Source organism: Leptodactylus fuscus, chromosome 2 (assembly GCF_031893055.1).
Source record: "Leptodactylus fuscus isolate aLepFus1 chromosome 2, aLepFus1.hap2, whole genome shotgun sequence".
Lineage (NCBI taxonomy): Eukaryota > Metazoa > Chordata > Amphibia > Anura > Leptodactylidae > Leptodactylus > Leptodactylus fuscus.
In genome coordinates, this window is record NC_134266.1 from 30,549,094 (window position 1) to 30,571,257 (window position 22,164).

A 22,164-nucleotide genomic window follows, 5' to 3' on the forward strand; every position below is an offset into this window, starting at 1 on the left:
CTGCTGCAAACACCAAAATATTTAGAACTAAAAATGATTAAGATTAATAGGGGTGCCCAAACTTTTTCATAGGACTGTATATCATTTCTTTCTGCCATTCAATAGGAACCTTCGTTGTTTATGTAAAGACGACGCAAGGCGAGTATTTTATGACAACGTTACAGTAATTGGCTGAAATGTGTGAATTTCCACATTGACTGATAAGTAACATCTGCTATCAGATACTTGGCCAAATGTCTTTGACTAAGGTGGTACTAGTCCTAAAAAGTTGAATAAACACTGATTCAGATGCATAAAGCAATGGGTGGTCTTCTGAGAGAAGATGGCTACTATGCATAATATACTATATAGTATAACTAAACATGGTTCACAGGAAATATACACAAACACAAAAAAAGGAGACACTGAGTGGCACAGATAGTGAAGTTCTGTCGGGAAAACCGAATTGCAAATTGTAGATGATAAAGACTAGAGATGAGCGAACAGTGTTCTATCGAACTCATGTTCGATCGGATATTAGGCTGTTCGGCATGTTCAAATCGAATCGAACACCGCGTGGTAAAGTGCGCCATTACTCGATTCCCCTCCCACCTTCCCTGGCGCCTTTTTTGCTCCAATAACAGCGCAGGGTAGGTGGGACAGGAACTACGACACCGGTGACGTTGAAAAAAGTAGGCAAAACCCATTGGCTGCCGAAAACATGTGACCTCTAATTTAAAAGAACAGCGACGCCCAGCTTCGCGTCATTCTGAGCTTGCAATTCACCGGGGACGGAGGTTTCCGTCCAGCTAGCTAGGGCTTAGATTCTGGGTAGGCAGGGACAGGCTAGGATAGGAAGGAGAAGACAACCAACAGCTCTTGTAAGAGCTAAATTCCAGGGAGAAGCTTGTCAGTGTAACGTGGCACTGACGGGCTCAATCGCCGCAACCCAGCTTTCCCAGGATCCTGAATGGAATACACTGTCAGTGTATTCCCGTATACCCGATATATACCCCGATACCCGTTCCAACGGTGTGCCCCCCCACCTTCACCCCAGAAATACCCTGCAAGTCCCCTAGCAATAGAATTGGGGCTATATACACCCACAATTTTTACTACTGGTATACAGTGCCATTGTCTGACTGGGAATTCAAAGAATATATTGGGAATACAAATACCCTCATTTCTTGCTACTGCCATATAGTGCCAGTGTCTGACTGGGAATTCAAAGAATATATTGGGGTTACGTGCACCCACAATTTTTACTACTGGTATACAGTGCCATTGTCTGACTGGGAATTCAAAGAATATATTGGGAATACAAATACCCTCATTTCTTGCTACTGCCATATAGTGCCAGTGTCTGACTGGGAATTCAAAGAATATATTGGGGTTACGTGCACCCACAATTTTTACTACTGGTATACAGTGCCATTGTCTGACTGGGAATTCAAAGAGTATATTGGGAATACAAATACCCTCATTTCTTGCTACTGCCATATAGTGCCAGTTTCTGACTGGTAATTCAAAGAATATATTGGGGTTACGTGCACCCACAATTTTTACTACTGGTATACAGTGCCATTGTCTGACTGGGAATTCAAAGAATATATTGGGGTTACGTGCACCCACAATTTTTACTACTGGTATACAGTGCCATTGTCTGACTGGGAATTCAAAGAATATATTGGGGTTATAAATACCCTCATTTCTTGCTACTGCCATATAGTGCCATTGTCTGACTGGGAATTCAAAGAATATATTGGGGTTACGTGCACCCACAATTTTTACTACTGGTATACAGTGCCATTGTCTGACTGGGAATTCAAAGAGTATATTGGGAATACAAATACCCTCATTTCTTGCTACTGCCATATAGTGCCAGTGTCTGACTGGTAATTCAAAGAATATATTGGGGTTACGTGCACCCACAATTTTTACTACTGGTATACAGTGCCATTGTCTGACTGGGAATTCAAAGAGTATATTGGGAATACAAATACCCTCATTTCTTGCTACTGCCATATAGTGCCAGTGTCTGACTGGTAATTCAAAGAATATATTGGGGTTACGTGCACCCACAATTTTTACTACTGGTATACAGTGCCATTGTCTGACTGGGAATTCAAAGAATATATTGGGAATACAAATACCCTCATTTCTTGCTACTGCCATATAGTGCCAGTGTCTGACTGGGAAATCAAAGAATATATTGGGGTTACGTGCACCCACAATTTTTACTACTGGTATACAGTGCCATTGTCTGACTGGGAATTCAAAGAATATATTGGGGTTATAAATACCCTCATTTCTTGCTACTGCCATATAGTGCCAGTTTCTGACTGGTAATTCAAAGAATATATTGTGGTTACGTGCACCCACAATTTTTACTACTGGTATACAGTGCCATTGTCTGACTGGAATTCAAAGAATATATTGGGAATACAAATACCCTCATTTCTTGCTACTGCCATATAGTGCCAGTGTCTGACTGGGAATTCAAAGAATATATTGGGGTTACGTGCACCCACAATTTTTACTACTGGTATACAGTGCCATTGTCTGACTGGGAATTCAAAGAATATATTGGGAATACAAATACCCTCATTTCTTGCTACTGCCATATAGTGCCAGTTTCTGACTGGTAATTCAAAGAATATATTGGGGTTACGTGCACCCACAATTTTTACTACTGGTATACAGTGCCAATTTCTAACTAGGAATTCAAAATGCGCAAGGCTCCCGGAAAGGGACGTGGACGAGGCCGTGGGCGAGGTCGGGGGAATGGTTCTGGGGAGCAAGGTAGCAGTGAAGCCACAGGGCGTCCCGTGCCCACTCCTGTGGGGCATCAAGCATTGCGCCACTCCACAGTGCCAGGGTTGCTTGCCACATTAACTAAACTGCAGGGTACAAACCTTAGTAGGCCCGAGAACCAGGAACAGGTCTTGCAATGGCTGTCAGAGAACGCTTACAGCACATTGTCCAGCAGCCAGTCAGACTCTGCCTCCTCTCCTCCTATTACCCAACAGTCTTGTCTTCCTTCCTCCCAAAATTCCGAAGCTTTACAGAACAATAACCCAAACTGTCCCTGCTCCCCAGAGCTGTTCTCCGCTCCTTTCATTGTCCCTCAACCTGCCTCTCCACGTCACGATTCCACGAACCTAACAGAGGAGCATCTGTGTCCAGATGCTCAAACACTAGAGTCTCCTCCATCTCCGTTCGATTTGGTGGTGGATGACCAGCAACCCACCCTCATCGACGATGATGTGACGCAGTTGCCGTCAGGGCATCCAGTTGACCGGCGCATTGTGCGGGAGGAGGAGATGAGACAGGAGTTGGAAGAGGAAGTGGTGGATGATGAGGACACTGACCCGACCTGGACAGGGGGGATGTCAAGCGGGGAAAGTAGTGTGGATGTTGAGGCAGGTGCAGCACCAAAAAGGGTAGCTAGAGGCAGAGGCAGAGGTCAGCAGCTTAGGCGAAGCCAGGCCACACCCGGAATCTCCCAAGATGTTCCAGTTCGTACCCAGCCCCGAAAAACTCCCACCTCGAGGGCACGTTTCTCGAAGGTGTGGAGTTTTTTCAAGGAATGCGCCGAGGACAGATATAGTGTTGTCTGCACAATTTGCCTCTCGAAATTGATTAGGGGCTCTGAGAAGAGCAACCTGTCCACCACTTCAATGCGCCGTCATTTGGAATCCAAGCACTGGAATCAGTGGCAGGCAGCAACGGCAGGACAAAGGCCGCCTGCCGTTCACGCCACTGCCACTGCCTCTGCCACTGCCTCTGCCACTGCCACTGCTGACTGTGCTGGCGATGCACTCCAGAGGACGAGCCAGGACACCACTTCATCTGCCTCCGCCACTTTGTTGACTTCTACCTCATCCTCCCCTGGTCCTGTCTTATCTCCTTCTCCTGCACCATCAAAGGCACCATCAGGCGTTTCTTTACAACAACCCACCATCTCTCAGACATTGGAGCGGCGGCAGAAATACACTGCTAACCACCCACACGAGCAAGCCTTGAACGCCAACATCGCTAAACTGCTGGCCCAGGAGATGTTGGCGTTCCGGCTTGTTGAAACTCCCGCCTTCCTGGACCTGATGGCAACTGCGGCACCTCGCTATGCCGTCCCTAGCCGTCACTACTTCTCCCGGTGTGCCGTCCCCGCCTTGCACCAGCACGTGTCACTCAACATCAGGCGGGCCCTTAGTTCCGCGCTTTGCACAAAGGTCCACTTGACCACCGACGCGTGGACAAGTGCATGCGGACAGGGACGCTACATTTCACTGACGGCACACTGGGTGAATGTAGTTGAGGCTGGGACTGCTTCCCAAACTGGCCCGGTGTACCTCGTCTCCCCGCCTAACATTCCTGGCAGGGACACGAGAAGAACACCCCCCTCCTCCTCCTCCTCTACCGCCTCCTCCTCCGCCACCGCCTCCTCCTCCGCCACCGCCTCCTCCTCCGCTGTTAGATTGACCCCAGCTACGAGTTGGAAACGTTGCAGCACTGGCGTTGGTAGACGTCAGCAGGCTGTGCTGAAGCTGATCAGCTTGGGGGACAGACAGCACACTGCCTCCGAGGTGAGGGATGCCCTCCTCGATGAGACGGCAATATGGTTTGAGCCGCTGCACCTGGGCCCAGGCATGGTCGTTTGTGATAACGGCCGGAACCTGGTAGCAGCTCTGGAGCTTGCCGGACTCCAACATGTTCCATGCCTGGCCCACGTCTTCAACCTAGTGGTGCAACGTTTCCTAAAGAGCTACCCCAATGTTCCAGAGCTACTGGTGAAAGTGCGGCGCATGTGCGCCCACTTTCGCAAGTCGACAGTAGCCGCTGCTAGCTTAAAATCTCTCCAGCAACGCCTGCATGTGCCACAACACCGGCTTTTGTGCGACGTCCCCACACGCTGGAACTCAACGTTTCAGATGTTGAATAGAGTGGTTGAGCAGCAGAGACCTTTGATGGAATACCAGCTACAAAACCCTAGGGTGCCACAAAGTCAGCTGCCTCAGTTTCACATCCATGAGTGGCCATGGATGAGAGACCTTTGTGACATCCTACGGGTCTTTGAGGAGTCCACAAGGAGGGTGAGCTCTGAGGATGCGATGGTGAGCCTTACAATCCCGCTCTTGTGTGTTCTGAGAGAATCCCTGATTGACATCAGGGATAACTCAGATCACACAGAGGAGTTAGGGATAGCATCCGATCCGTCACAGCTGGAGAGTAGGTCCACACATCTGTCCGCTTCACTGCGTTTAATGGAGGAGGAGGAGGAGGAGGAGGAGGAAGAAGAGTTGTCCGATGATGTGATGGTGATACAGGAGGCTTCCGGGCAACTTCGAATCGTCCCATTGTTGCAGCGCGGATGGGTAGACATGGAGGATGAGGAGGAAATGGAGATTGAACTTTCCGGTGGGGCCAGAGGAGTCATGCCAACTAACACTGTGGCAGACATGGCTGAGTTCATGTTGGGGTGCTTTACAACCGACAAGCGTATTGTCAAAATCATGGAGGACAACCAGTACTGGATCTTTGCTATCCTTGACCCCCGGTATAAAAACAACATCTCGTCTTTTATTCCGGTAGAGGGGAGGGCCAATCGCATCAATGCTTGCCACAGGCAATTGGTGCAGAATATGATGGAGATGTTTCCAGCATGTGACGTTGGCGGCAGGGAGGGCAGTTCCTCCAGTAGGCAACCAAGTTCTCACCGGTCCACACAAACGAGGGGCACACTGTCTAAGGTCTGGGACACCTTGATGGCACCCCCTCGCCAAAGTGCCGCCACGGAGGGTCCTAGTGTCACCAGGCGTGAGAAGTATAGGCGCATGTTGCGGGAATACCTTTCCGACCACAGCCCTGTCCTCTCCGACCCCTCTGCGCCCTACACGTATTGGGTGTCGAAGTTGGACCTGTGGCTTGAACTTGCCCTATATGCCTTGGAGGTGCTGTCCTGTCCTGCCGCCAGCGTCCTATCTGAGAGGGTGTTCAGTGCAGCCGGTGGCATCATCACTGACAAGCGCACCCGTCTGTCAGCTGAGAGTGCCGACCGGCTCACTTTGATAAAAATGAACCACCACTGGGTAGAGCCGTCATTTTTGTGCCCACCTGTGTAAAGCACCCCAACATGAAACTCCATGTCTGTACTCAACCTCTCCAATTCCTCCGCATCCTCATACTCATCCACCATAAGCGTTGCACAATTCTGCTAATATTAGGCTCCCTCCACCCTGATTTCCCCCAACTCTGCTGGTTAGAGGCTCCCTCCACCCTGATTTCCACCAACTCTGCTGGTTAGAGGCTCCCTCCACCATGAATTTGCCCAAACTGGGCTGTTTAGAGGCTCCCTCCACCATGAATTGGTCCAAACTGGGTTTTTTAGAGGCTCCCTCCACCATTAATTGGTCCAAACTGGGCTGGTTAGAGGCTCCCTCCACCATGAATTGGTCCAAACTGGGCTGGTTAGAGGCTCCCTCCACCATGAATTTGCCCAAACTGGGCTGTTTAGAGGCTCCCTCCACCATGAATTTGCCCAAACTGGGCTGTTTAGAGGCTCCCTCCACCATGAATTGGTCCAAACTGGGCTGGTTAGAGGCTCCCTCCACCATTAATTGGTCCAAACTGGGCTGTTTAGAGGCTCCCTCCACCATGAATTGGTCCAAACTGGGCTGGTTAGAGGCTCCCTCCACCATTAATTGGTCCAAACTGGGCTGGTTAGAGGCTCCCTCCACCATGAATTTGCCCAAACTGGGCTGTTTAGAGGCTCCCTCCACCATGAATTTGCCCAAACTGGGCTGTTTAGAGGCTCCCTCCACCATGAATTGGTCCAAACTGGGTTTTTTAGAGGCTCCCTCCACCATGAATTGGTCCAAACTGGGCTGGTTAGAGGCTCCCTCCACCATTAATTGGTCCAAACTGGGGTGGTTAGAGGCTCCCTCCACCATTAATTGGTCCAAACTGGGCTGGTTAGAGGCTCCCTCCACCATTAATTGGTCCAAACTGGGCTGGTTAGAGGCTCCCTCCACCATTAATTGGTCCAAACTGGGCTGGTTAGAGGCTCCCTCCACCATTAATTGGTCCAAACTGGGCTGGTTAGAGGCTCCCTCCACCATTAATTGGTCCAAACTGGGCTGGTTAGAGGCTCCCTCCACCATTAATTGGTCCAAACTGGGCTGGTTAGAGGCTCCCTCCACCATGAATTGGTCCAAACTGGGTTTTTTAGAGGCTCCCTCCACCATGAATTGGTCCAAACTGGGCTGGTTAGAGGCTCCCTCCACCATTAATTGGTCCAAACTGGGCTGTTTAGAGGCTCCCTCCACCATTAATTGGTCCAAACTGGGCTGTTTAGAGGCTCCCTCCACCATGAATTGGTCCAAACTGGGTTTTTTAGAGGCTCCCTCCACCATGAATTTGCCCAAACTGGGCTGTTTAGAGGCTCCCTCCACCATTAATTGGTCCAAACTGGGCTGGTTAGAGGCTTCCTCCACCATGAATTTGCCCAAACTGGGCTGTTTAGAGGCTCCCTCCACCATGAATTGGTCCAAACTGGGTTTTTTAGAGGCTCCCTCCACCATGAATTTGCCCAAACTGGGCTGTTTAGAGGCTCCCTCCACCATGAATTGGTCCAAACTGGGCTGGTTAGAGGCTCCCTCCACCATGAATTGGTCCAAACTGGGCTGGTTAGAGGCTCCCTCCACCATTAATTGGTCCAAACTGGGCTGGTTAGAGGCTCCCTCCACCATGAATTGGTCCAAACTGGGTTTTTTAGAGGCTCCCTCCACCATGAATTTGCCCAAACTGGGCTGTTTAGAGGCTCCCTCCACCATGAATTGGTCCAAACTGGGCTGGTTAGAGGCTCCCTCCACCATTAATTGGTCCAAACTGGGCTGGTTAGAGGCTCCCTCCACCATGAATTGGTCCAAACTGGGCTGGTTAGAGGCTCCCTCCACCATGAATTTGCCCAAACTGGGCTGTTTAGAGGCTCCCTCCACCATTAATTGGTCCAAACTGGGCTGGTTAGAGGCTCCCTCCACCATGAATTTGCCCAAACTGGGCTGTTTAGAGGCTCCCTCCACCATGAATTGGTCCAAACTGGGTTTTTTAGAGGCTCCCTCCACCATTAATTGGTCCAAAGTGGGCTGGTTAGAGGCTCCCTCCACCATGAATTGGTCCAAACTGGGCTGGTTAGAGGCTCCCTCCACCATGAATTTGCCCAAACTGGGCTGTTTAGAGGCTCCCTCCACCATGAATTTGCCCAAACTGGGCTGTTTAGAGGCTCCCTCCACCATGAATTGGTCCAAACTGGGCTGGTTAGAGGCTCCCTCCACCATTAATTGGTCCAAACTGGGCTGTTTAGAGGCTCCCTCCACCATGAATTGGTCCAAACTGGGCTGGTTAGAGGCTCCCTCCACCATTAATTGGTCCAAACTGGGCTGGTTAGAGGCTCCCTCCACCATGAATTTGCCCAAACTGGGCTGTTTAGAGGCTCCCTCCACCATGAATTTGCCCAAACTGGGCTGTTTAGAGGCTCCCTCCACCATGAATTGGTCCAAACTGGGTTTTTTAGAGGCTCCCTCCACCATGAATTTGCCCAAACTGGGCTGTTTAGAGGCTCCCTCCACCATGAATTGGTCCAAACTGGGCTGGTTAGAGGCTCCCTCCACCATTAATTGGTCCAAACTGGGCTGGTTAGAGGCTCCCTCCACCATGAATTGGTCCAAACTGGGCTGGTTAGAGGCTCCCTCCACCATGAATTTGCCCAAACTGGGCTGTTTAGAGGCTCCCTCCACCATTAATTGGTCCAAACTGGGCTGGTTAGAGGCTCCCTCCACCATGAATTTGCCCAAACTGGGCTGTTTAGAGGCTCCCTCCACCATGAATTGGTCCAAACTGGGTTTTTTAGAGGCTCCCTCCACCATTAATTGGTCCAAAGTGGGCTGGTTAGAGGCTCCCTCCACCATGAATTGGTCCAAACTGGGCTGGTTAGAGGCTCCCTCCACCATGAATTTGCCCAAACTGGGCTGTTTAGAGGCTCCCTCCACCATGAATTTGCCCAAACTGGGCTGTTTAGAGGCTCCCTCCACCATGAATTGGTCCAAACTGGGCTGGTTAGAGGCTCCCTCCACCATTAATTGGTCCAAACTGGGCTGTTTAGAGGCTCCCTCCACCATGAATTGGTCCAAACTGGGCTGGTTAGAGGCTCCCTCCACCATTAATTGGTCCAAACTGGGCTGGTTAGAGGCTCCCTCCACCATGAATTTGCCCAAACTGGGCTGTTTAGAGGCTCCCTCCACCATGAATTTGCCCAAACTGGGCTGTTTAGAGGCTCCCTCCACCATGAATTGGTCCAAACTGGGTTTTTTAGAGGCTCCCTCCACCATGAATTGGTCCAAACTGGGCTGGTTAGAGGCTCCCTCCACCATTAATTGGTCCAAACTGGGGTGGTTAGAGGCTCCCTCCACCATTAATTGGTCCAAACTGGGCTGGTTAGAGGCTCCCTCCACCATTAATTGGTCCAAACTGGGCTGGTTAGAGGCTCCCTCCACCATTAATTGGTCCAAACTGGGCTGGTTAGAGGCTCCCTCCACCATTAATTGGTCCAAACTGGGCTGGTTAGAGGCTCCCTCCACCATTAATTGGTCCAAACTGGGCTGGTTAGAGGCTCCCTCCACCATTAATTGGTCCAAACTGGGCTGGTTAGAGGCTCCCTCCACCATGAATTGGTCCAAACTGGGTTTTTTAGAGGCTCCCTCCACCATGAATTGGTCCAAACTGGGCTGGTTAGAGGCTCCCTCCACCATTAATTGGTCCAAACTGGGCTGTTTAGAGGCTCCCTCCACCATTAATTGGTCCAAACTGGGCTGTTTAGAGGCTCCCTCCACCATGAATTGGTCCAAACTGGGTTTTTTAGAGGCTCCCTCCACCATGAATTTGCCCAAACTGGGCTGTTTAGAGGCTCCCTCCACCATTAATTGGTCCAAACTGGGCTGGTTAGAGGCTTCCTCCACCATGAATTTGCCCAAACTGGGCTGTTTAGAGGCTCCCTCCACCATGAATTGGTCCAAACTGGGTTTTTTAGAGGCTCCCTCCACCATGAATTTGCCCAAACTGGGCTGTTTAGAGGCTCCCTCCACCATGAATTGGTCCAAACTGGGCTGGTTAGAGGCTCCCTCCACCATGAATTGGTCCAAACTGGGCTGGTTAGAGGCTCCCTCCACCATTAATTGGTCCAAACTGGGCTGGTTAGAGGCTCCCTCCACCATGAATTGGTCCAAACTGGGTTTTTTAGAGGCTCCCTCCACCATGAATTTGCCCAAACTGGGCTGTTTAGAGGCTCCCTCCACCATGAATTGGTCCAAACTGGGCTGGTTAGAGGCTCCCTCCACCATTAATTGGTCCAAACTGGGCTGGTTAGAGGCTCCCTCCACCATGAATTGGTCCAAACTGGGCTGGTTAGAGGCTCCCTCCACCATGAATTTGCCCAAACTGGGCTGTTTAGAGGCTCCCTCCACCATTAATTGGTCCAAACTGGGCTGGTTAGAGGCTCCCTCCACCATGAATTTGCCCAAACTGGGCTGTTTAGAGGCTCCCTCCACCATGAATTGGTCCAAACTGGGTTTTTTAGAGGCTCCCTCCACCATTAATTGGTCCAAAGTGGGCTGGTTAGAGGCTCCCTCCACCATGAATTGGTCCAAACTGGGCTGGTTAGAGGCTCCCTCCACCATGAATTTGCCCAAACTGGGCTGTTTAGAGGCTCCCTCCACCATTAATTGGTCCAAACTGGGCTGGTTAGAGGCTCCCTCCACCATGAATTTGCCCAAACTGGGCTGTTTAGAGGCTCCCTCCACCATGAATTGGTCCAAACTGGGTTTTTTAGAGGCTCCCTCCACCATGAATTGGTCCAAACTGGGCTGGTTAGAGGCTCCCTCCACCATGAATTTCCCAAAACTTGGCTGTTTAGAGGCTCCCTCCACCATGAATTGGTCCAAACTGGGCTGGTTAGAGGCTCCCTCCACCATGAATTTCCCAAAACTTGGCTGTTTAGAGGCTCCCTCCACCATGAATTGGTCCAAACTGGGCTGGTTAGAGGCTCCCTCCACCATTAATTGGTCCAAACTGGGCTGGTTAGAGGCTCCCTCCACCATGAATTGGTCCAAACTGGGGTTTTTAGAGGCTCCCTCCACCATGAATTTGCCCAAACTGGGGTGTTTAGAGGCTCCCTCCACCATGAATTTGCCCAAACTCTGCTGGTTAGAGGCTCAATCCACCCTGATTTTCAAAACAAATGTTGGTGCCAACCTCAACTTACTACAAGGGCCAAATTCACTGCTGGTGACAAGCTCTCCTCACTGCAAGTGCCAAATACACGTTTCAAGGTGTTTTCCTACTGTCAGAGAGGTGGTATTGAGTGTGTAAAGTGTGTAGTTGTTAGGCTGTGATGTTGGGGTAATAGAGGGTCTTTGGTGTGTTAGATGCCCCCAGACATGCTTCCCCTGCTGTCCCAGTGTCATTCCAGAGGTGTTGGCATCATTTCCTGGGGTGTCATAGTGGACTTGGTGACCCTCCAGACACGGATTTGGGTTTCCCCCTTAACGAGTATCTGTTCCCCATAGACTATAATGGGGTTCGAAACCCGTTCGAACACACGAACATTGAGCGGCTGTTCGAATCGAATTTCGAACCTCGAACATTTTAGTGTTCGCTCATCTCTAATAAAGACTATAGTGACCAAGATGGCTCCTCACCTTAGTGTGTTGTGAGGAGTCACAAGAACCTATACACTTGTAGTAGGTGGGGGTGGCAGCAGATAAGTCCACTGCCAGTGGAAACCAGGACCTTAATAGGCACACAGAAAAGCAGCAGCACGAAGACCTAAAAAAATGTACAGACTGCGTTCAGAATCCCAGGTACCCCATGAGAGTAAACAAGGCTCTTTATTGAAAATACAAAAGCACAACGCGTTTTGGGGACAGATTCTCCTTTATCAAGTGCAACATAATCAAGCCTATAGGAAAGACTCCTGTAGAATTCTATATCTATAGGTTTGATATGGTTGCACTTGATAAAGAGGAATCCATCCCCCGAAACGCGTTGTGATTTCATATTTTCAATGAAGAGACTTGTTTACTCTCATGGGTGACGTGGGATTCTATCATTCCTAAGAGTGCAGTCCTTCCATTTTTGGGGGTCTTGCCGCCCCTGCTTTTCTGTGTTAGAGGAAACATAGTCTGGAGAGAAAGTGGTCTGCTCTACAAGGTGGAGTTTACTTTTTTAGGTTGTTTTTCAGTATAATGTTCTTTTGCAAAATTTACAGATGACAACCAAACCCTGTAAACCTAGAGTATATAATGATGAAGAAGAAAGCAGAGAGAAAGGTGAACATCTGCAAAGCCAGACTGCAGAGAGGTTGCGTTTGTAGTCTGCAACCATGGAGACAGATAGTTCTGAATAGGGATAAATGACCAGAATTCGGGAATAGGGGATCCCTGTTATCCCTGTTATACCACCCGGTGTGGGTGTTGGGTTTCCTGCTGTTCATCAGTGCTCCAGTTCATTACTGTCAATACCTCCAAAAGGACTGTTGGAGCAGACAGAATTTGGTCGCTTGGTACAATTGTTTGTTCCATGAATAGTTCTGAATAGTATCGCTACACACCAAATAATACCAAAGCTTTCATTAGGACTAGGGTTGAGTGATCGTGTTCGGAAAAAATCAGATTCCGATCGGCGATCGAGAAAATTTCACGATCGCGATCGGAATTCCGAACACAAACTTTTTAGGTGGGATCGAGATCGGTAGTATTTGCCACAATGCCTTCACACTGAGTATATAGTGTATACTCAGTGTGAAGGCTCCACTGCGGTTCCATAGGAATGAATGGAAGCAGCCGGCACACAGCCTTAAACCCCTATGCGCCGGCTGCCTCCATTCATTCTAATGGGAGACTAAAGTAACATCTCTAGTAGCTACTTACCCCCAGAGATGGCTGCTCCGCCTCTCTTCACCTCGCTGTCGTTCCAGCTGCAGTCTTCTTTGCCTCGCTGCCCCCTCCCTGCCAGGTTAGGAGAGTGTGGGCGGGTTAGGAGAGTGTGGCCCACACTCTCCTAACCCGCCCACACTCTCCTAACCTGGCAGGGAGGGGGCAGTGAAGGGAGAAGAAGACTGCAGTTGGAGCGGCAGCGAGGTGAAGAACAGCGGAGCAGCCATCTCTGGAGTTAAGTGGACACCAGGGGGGACTAAGTAGCCAGAGGATTAAAAAAAAATCCTCTGGCTACTTAGTGATTCACTACACAGCGTGGATTCTAACAATTCTTAGATTCCATGCTGTATAGTGAATAGGATTGCTTTTAAAATCCGATCACCGATTAATAAAAAAATCCCATTGACTTGCATTGGGATCGGAATTGGGATCGAGATCGGGTTCGAATGAAAAATGATCGGAAATCGGATTTTAAAATCGATCCTGAAAAGTCAAGATCGGCTCAACCCTAATTAGGACTGTGTGAACATTGTATCATGAAAAGATGGGTGGAAAGGGGGACATAAAAGTCAGCTCTCGGAATGGGCACCCATCCCAATGAAATATTGTTTTGTAAAACTATTTTGTAGAAGGATTCGGAGACACGAAGGAGCTTGAGCACTTTGTTTCAGAACATTGCTCTTCTATATGGTATATCAGTAATAATAAAGCCTTCGTTTTAACCAAATCATAAATAATCAAAAAAATTTTGTAAAAAAAAATTCTAATGAAGGTTGAAGATAAATAATGCATGTGGTTGGGACTTAAATGGTTAAACCTTACGCAACAGTTATGTATTGTCCATGACACGCTTTGCCTTGCCCGGCCATGAGATTTATTGACCTTGGAGATGATTTCTGAATTCTGTAAACACCGCCATGGTCGGCAGCTATATTTATCATCCTGATTCAATAGTGCGCTCTGAAGCAGCAATTACATTTATTCTCCAAATGATGCAAAGAACTTCTCTTCTACCACCTGCTATTTCCTCTTAGCTTTTTACTGACACAGATTATTGATTTGATGGATGCTGCTTGGTAAATTTTTTTATTCCTAGAAAGCCTGATTATGGAGATCCCAGGGGAAGGCGACAAATTCCAGATCTTATCAAAATAAGTTTCCCAATAAATATGTAACAGACAAACAAAATAAAGATGAATTTAACTCTTTTTTTTTTTTTTGCCAATGTCAGACTCTTCACAAGCAGAATGGTAACACCCAGATGTCAATTTATTGATATGTTTTCCGAAGGAGCAACAGTGGAACAGAACAGTTAGACTAGGTTCACATTACTGTTATTTTAAGAGGACTTTTCACCATTGTCAATAAGTCCAGCTCTTTGCACCATTTTATAGGCTTAGTTCCACTGATTCTGGAACAATTGGGGATTTTTTTCTTTAGCCCCCACCATTCATGAGAAATCAGTGCTGTTAGTTTTGGTGCCTGATATAGTGTTTAGGCTCAATACTGTCCGGAGGGCGGTGTCAGGCAGGAAAAGGGTGTGATTCTCAGCTCTGATCTGACACTTCTGTGCTAAAATAGAACATCAGGTACCAAAATTAACGGCATTGATTGCTCGCGCATGGTAGAGGCTAGAGAGTAAAAGTTCCAACTGTGCTGGAATCAGCGGAGCGTTGTCTATTAACAGATGTTAATAGCTTAAATTGGTGAAGGTGGTAAAAGGCTCTCTTTAATGTCATCTGCTCTCATCTATCATAGGACATTAAATGAGTGATGCAGACAAAGCCCCCCCCTCTGTCAAGTGTTCGTCTACATTCATCCCAATGTGAAAAAAAACAACACAACAGAAGCTTCCATCCATCATGTTTCTACTTTTATGATGGAAGAAAAGGTCTGACATGCAGGAATTATTTTCTGTTACAAAAGTAAATAAAGATGATGGACGAGATTTTCTTCATAGTCATTAAATATTACTATATTATAGTCAATGGAACGAACACTGGAAGGGGTTCTGTCTGCGTCCATTACCCTGCTACAGTTAATGTCCATAGCTGTCTTCCTATGACAGATGACAGCAACGGACATCAATTACAGTAGTGTGAATGTAGCAATATAAGATAGGGTGCACTAGAATTGTTATTGTACAGGTAATACAAGAATATGCTAAAACAGACACACCAGGAGAAGTAACATGAACTTGTTTATGTATCGCAAACAGCTGTATTGTTAATTTGCACACCAGGCGCTTCTGTCTCGGAATACAGTCCCGCATGTGTTCTGTGATTGGCAGCCTGACTTGTGACTTATACAACGTTTGCTCTGTGGACTGGTAATAAGTTGCATTATACAACTCTGAGAGTGAGTCTCATAGCCTTACAGAGAGGAATCGACTTCTGTTCTAAAACTCTGAAATCTTGACTAAGGCCACTTTTATGCAACAAAGGGAAAGGAGAAGTAGAAAATAATTTCATATTAGTATATACAGATGTGTCATCATTGAACTTTTGGTTACTATCTACAGTTTCTAATAAAACCAATTCAGACCATTATAGCAACATGGTAGCAAAACCATAGGAAGTCTGCAACATAAACATACATAGGATATCACTTTGTGACACAATATCAGAAAACACTTGTTAGGAATCTCAGTATCTGTTCTCCTTCCTTCCTACTTGCATCTGTTCGTCTTTTCAGTGCAGCACAGCTCATAGTCGTCACTTTAAGGTTGCCTTGCCTACTAGTCAACCTCTGGTTGGGTTAAAGCTTTGAGACGCAGAGCTAATTGGAGCGCTGCCTTGTCGTCTTAGCAGAGCTGAGGCGGGGTATTCATACCTAGCTCTGGCACTACTTTCCTTCCTGTGATTACAGTAGTTTCCTGGCTCTATGTTCTCTGAACTTACTGTCACTATCTTATTCTGTTTTCTGTGGATTCTTTGGTTTGTTTTGGCTTACTTTTCTGGCTATCCAATCTCTTGCTGATTTGACTTTATCTGTGACTTAACCCTAGCTTGACCTCTGTAATTCCTCTGCTGTCATTTTGGATATTCCTATACTCTCCTGGTTTTCAGCTTATCTATCACTCTCTTTGCCTGCATAGGTTTTCTGGTTTAGTCCTGGGAGTTACCTGTTGCATATTAGGTAATTAGTTAAACAGCAATTCTATCACCTTGGGAACTGCTTAAGTGGAATAATTCCATAACAACACTATTGCCTTGAAAAGCTACTTATCCTGTGACACACATATCTGGACATGTCCAGCCAAGAGGAGAGATAAGGAAGGACACATTGGCACTGTATGCAACATTAATATCTATTTATCCCTTGAAAGCAATGTGTGACTTCTGGTCTAACCAGCGGTTTTTCCGTTTGGGTTTTTTTTTAGATGCTACAAATGACAAAGTACCTTGTTTTTCTGGAGATCAAACAGTTAAGACTGATGCGATTTGATGTAAATCCAAGGTTGGATTGAAAATGTGATTCTGTGCACTGTATATGTTTAATGAAAAGTTAATTTTCTAATGGAATCCGGTTTAATTTTAAGACTATTACTTGTAATCTCTTGGCTCGGATGGAACAATAGTTAAAAATCTTTCTATCTGTGTTCTTCACCTCTAGTGCCATTGAGAATCTATGGAAATGAGAATGGCCGGCAAAACTCATCAGACATTCAATTAGCTTAGAAAGGAATGTGTTCTGTGCTGTAGAAGACGGAGGGGGGGTCCGATGTATCCGTGTATGAAATCCACAGATGATAAGACTGCAGGGAAATGCAGGATTATGCCAAAGTACTAATATAGAATATAATGTACAGACATGATGACATGGGTCAAATGATTTATTATGATATAAACAGTGGAGACTATAGAAATCATTTATAAGCAGAATTACTGTCACATGTTATTATGTTATGATCCACAACATCCGAGAATATTCATAAAACCAATCTTTATTCAGTACATTAAAACAAAAATAATATGCGACAAAAACCCACTAGTTTCGGACCACATTGTATTATACTTAAAGGGATCCAATCTTTCAAATACATTTTTTTCTGAGTAACACGTCGGAATAGCCTTAAGAACGGCTAATCTTCTCCCACTTTTCATTGTCTTCTCTGCGTCGCCGTTCCGTAGGAATCCCAGTTTTTGTCAGTATGCAGATGAGTTTTCTCACAGCACTGGGGCGGGCCCCAGCACTCAAACAGCACTGGGGGCGTCCTCAATGCTGCGAGAGAACTCTCTCCAGTGCTGCCTCCATCTTCGTCAGCAATGGCCTCTTCATCCTCTTCTTCCGGTTTCAGACTTCTAGGCCTTGGGCAGAGCAGATTGTGCATGCCCACAGGCCACGAGAAAATGTCCGCTTACAATAACGTGTAAGCGACCATTTTCTTGTGGCCTGGGTGGCCTGTGGGCATGCAAAGTCTGCTGTGCCCGAGGCCTAGAAGTTTGAAACCTGCTCCGGAAGAAGACGGGTGAAGAAGATGTTGCTGAAGAAGATGGAGGTGGTGCTGGAGAGAGTTCTCTCGCAGCATTGGGGATGCCCCCAGTGCTGCGAGAGAACTCATTTGCATACCGACAAAAACCAGCATTCCTACGGAACGGCGGCGCGGAGAAGACAACGCAAGGTAGGAGAAGAATAGCCGTTCTTAAGGTTATTCTGATGTGTTACTCAGAAAAAATGTGTTTGAAAGATTGGATCCCTTTAATGATGACATGCCCATATACCCATGTGTCTGATTCAACTAAGGCCAGGGATCAGCTGCAGCAGTCATGTGAGTATACAGTCATGTCATTGCTGTAGAGTAGTAAAGACCACCATGATGGTGGAGATAGAACAACAAGGATATAAATTGGTAAATATAAGTTATTTTGTTATTTTATTAGAATTTTTTCATTGGTCAAATTTTATTATAACTCAGAAAACAGAAATGGAGTTCCTGGTCAACTTTTTTCGTCAAATCCCACAAAAATGCATGACAGAAATGGAATAAAAATCTGATATGGTCATAATTCATTTCCAGTTCCTCCAAGCTGTATATGGCTAGGTTCACACCCGCGCAACGATTTCCGTTCAGGGACTCTATTCTCTATTCCTATAGGGTCCGCAGGTTTCTGCGGGTAACCGCTTTTTATGCGGATTGGGTTCCTGTTTTTCGAGTCCCCAAGCAGACCCAAGAAATAGAAACCCAAACGCAGGTGTGAACTTAGCATAAAAACTATATATATTTATCTCTACCCACAAGCTGATCTCTGTTTTTCTCACCCAATTTTAGGGAGCATTCACACGGAGTAACGCGGCACGCAATTTGGCATGTTTGCGCCGCGTTTGCGCCGCGTGTTATACGGACCGTGTTTGCCGTCGCGTTAACGCCGCGTTTACGCCAAATTGCGTGCCGCGTTACTCCGTGTGAATGCTCCCTTAGATAGTGAAATTAGTCAATACTTGTTCAATTCTGGAAACAGATTCCTTGTGAAAAAAAAGTCCCCAGATATCTCCTAACTCTATACCAGATTTTGTAACTCAAGGCTTGTTCACAGGGTCTATAGAAACCACATTGCCAAAATATGATACATTGTGCATTGAGAATTCTATAAGTATATATTTTTTTTAAATGCATGAATTAGAGATTTTTTTTTCCATAATACTATACACTGTCCAAGGGGTTGTCCAATTGAGATTAATTGAAGATCTAAGTCATCAATGAGAGATCAGTGGAGTCTAGTCCCCAACAGTTCAAAGGGCCATGGATCTAGTGCAAGCGCCGTGACCTCTTCACTGTTCATGTCATACTTGGACTGTTTACTAGTGGCCGTACAATGTAATTACAGCCTCATCCTATATAAGTGAAGCTGTAACTACAGTGCATGGGCGCAATGAAACAGATGGGGTGTAATGCAAACAATGAAGAGGTCACAATGCTCTATTAAGACCCTTCGTTTCAAACTGTTAATTGGTGGGTGGTTCCAAGTGTCCCCTTATTCCTTATTGATAGTCTATCCTGAGTACAGGTCATCAGTAAAAATAAACTGCACAGCCTCTTTTAAGGGTGTTGTCCTAAGATCACCATTGCTTCTACCTGTAAATGGGGGCACAAGACCCCTGATCTTGCCATCTGTTGGGGTCCCAGTGAAAGGACCCTTAATACTCAGACATTTATTACCTATCCTGTGAAAATGTGTAAAACTAGAGATTTTGGTGACATGTTGTCCAACGACTTAGTCCAATTGCCATATTTGGAGTTTGGGTGACATTTTTCCTGCAATTAGCATCATTGGGTTTATCCTCTGGATCAACTTGGTAGGTTTATAGGTTGGACTTGATCTAATCTTATCTATTATGTTACTATGTAATCATTATTTACATCATTGACGATCATACCACCAGCATCAAGAAGTTATTAAAGACTGGATTGCAAAACCTCACCATCCATCCCATAATTTGGCCCCTAAACCAAGCTCTTTCCGAAGTCCTTGCTTTATATTCATAAGCACCTCATCTACAGTATACCAACCACATCTGCGTAGCCAAGTGCTGATACGCCCTGTAGACACATCCTATCATTCACATTGTCGGGAATATAATTGGTTCCATAGGGTTAAACTGGAAGAGTGAATCTATTTTTTGCTTTGAAAAGCACAAAAATTGGCACCAAAAATAGAATGGATTGTAATATGGATTGGCAGCGGCAATATACAGGAACGCCACTGCCGCTATACAGTACTAGTAATAAATAGTCATTATAAGCAAATAATGTAATGGAACCAAGGTCATGCCCGTGCCCTGGAACATACCGGGCCATCCAATTCATCTACGAGCTTCTGCTTCGCGTCCACCTTTTAGGAAGAAAACAAACTACAATCCGTACAGTAAACCATGCATAAATCTGAATTTAGCACACTTCATTTCATCTGCTGTATTGCCAATTGAAGCTCAAATGGAGAAGACGTGAGCGCTGTCTGAACCTGATTTCACGTGGATTACTTTCGTCGCAAAGAGAGACCATTCTGGCAATTTATAGGGAATGGCGGAGAAATAATATCACTGTCCTGTGATGGGTTTAACCTGCGTGCTCCCAATTCTTTTCACAATGTATTATATTTTTTTTATCCTTTGTTTTAAGTTAAAAAAAAAAATCTGGATCGCCAAATAAATGCAGACGATTCATCAAATAATTCTATAGAGATGCGCGACCTGGAATATTACAGGGATAGGCTATGTTTTTTAATGTGACTGTCAAAAAATAGGAATCTGAAATGTAGTGGTTGTAGTTTTAGGGTGCATTCACACGGAGTAAAATGGAGTGTAATTTGGAGCGTTTACGGAGCGTATACGGAGTGTATACGGAGCGTTTACGGAGCGTTTACGTAAACGCTCCGTAAACGCTCCGTATACACTCCGTAAACGCTCCGTAAACGCTCCAAATTACACTCCATTTTACTCCGTGTGAATGCACCCTTAGGAGCTGTCTGGAGACCCGAAAAACATAAAAAAAAAACAATTAGAATAGTATAGTAAAAATAATAATAGTAAAATAATAACAGAAGTATTGTCTGTCCCCCAATGGTGCCTGTGGCCTGGTCTTAAAGGGGTGGTCCAATTTCAGTAAATAAATTTGATTGTTTGCATAAGGAAAAGTTCTACAATTCTTCACGGTTTTCTGGATTTCTTCTTGTTATGATTCATTGTTTACTTCTAGTGAATAAAAGTCAGTCCCTAGTTATGAGATGTACATGGTCATGATGAGATGTACAGTTCATGGTCATGTGATGTACAGTGGCGTGACTAGGAATGGCGGGGCCCCGTGGCGAACTTTTGACATGCCCCCTCCCCCCCCCCGACTGACACCAATGAGCTCGACCGACCCCCTCCTACGCATTCCTGCGCACTTTATTATGCCCCATAGTGGCCCCTGCACACTGTATTATTCCCCATAGTGGCCCCTGCACACAGTATTATCCCCCATAGTGGCCCCTGCACACAGTATTATCCCCCATAGTGTCCCCAACAAACAGTATTATCCCCCATAGTGGCCCTGCACACAGTATTATGTCCCATAATGGCCCCTGCACACAGTATTGTACCCCATAGCAGCCCCTGCACACTGTATTATTCCCCATTGTGGCCCCTGCACACAGTATTATCCCCCATTGTGGCCCCTGCACACAGTATTATGTCCCATAGTGGCCCCTGCACACAGTATTATGTCCCATAGTGGCCCCTGCACACAGTATTATGCCCCATAATGAACACCCATAAACAATTATTATACTCTGGGGTCTTTTCAGCTCCTACGCTGTCGGCCTCCGAAGTAGTCGATCTTCAATGACGTCGGACGTCACATGACCCGGGACGCAGGCCTGGCTCATGTGACGTCGGATGACTAGGCCGAAGCCTGCACGGATTGTGGAGAGGTAAGTAACAGTGTTTTTTATGTTTCTTACCTCTCCCGGTCCGCCGATCATTATAATCGGGGGTCCGGAAAGACCCCTGAGTATAATGATAGCAGCGGTAGCAGCTGTCACCGGGCCCCTAATGTCCCGGGCCCTGTGGCAGTTGCCTCTGCTGCTATGGCGGTAGTTACACCACACCATGGTCATGTGATGGACAACACAGAGGCACAGCACATTACAGTCACATCTAAGTAATCAAACATCTGTAACAAGCTGTGCACCAGTGTGTCCATCACATGAACATAGACTTTACATCACATGACATTGGATTGTCCATCACATGACAATGGACTGTCAATCACATGACCATCAACTGTACGTCACATGACCATGGACTGTAAATCACATGACCATGGACTGATTTTTATCTACTGGAAGTAAACAAAGAATGGCAGCAAGCAGAGAACTAGAAATCTGTGAAGAATTGATACAGAAAGTATATTGTACAAAGTCTTGTACGGAGAGTGTCAGGACTAACACATGGCCTTAAAGGGATTATATCATTGTTAATATTGATGGCCTATCCTTATGTGTCATCTATGGTGTGGTGGTGGCTTTAGGTACTGCAGTGCTGCCCCATTGAAGTCTGAGAGTCAGCACTGAAGTACCTAAAGCCAACGCTATACTTTGTACAGCGATTGAGTCGCACGGCTCCATGCATGTAAGCATTACCAGGAGCTGTCCTGGAGCAGATGATCGGCATCCTATGAAGGTACCCCCAAAAGACTGCTTATTACACCCATAAAAAT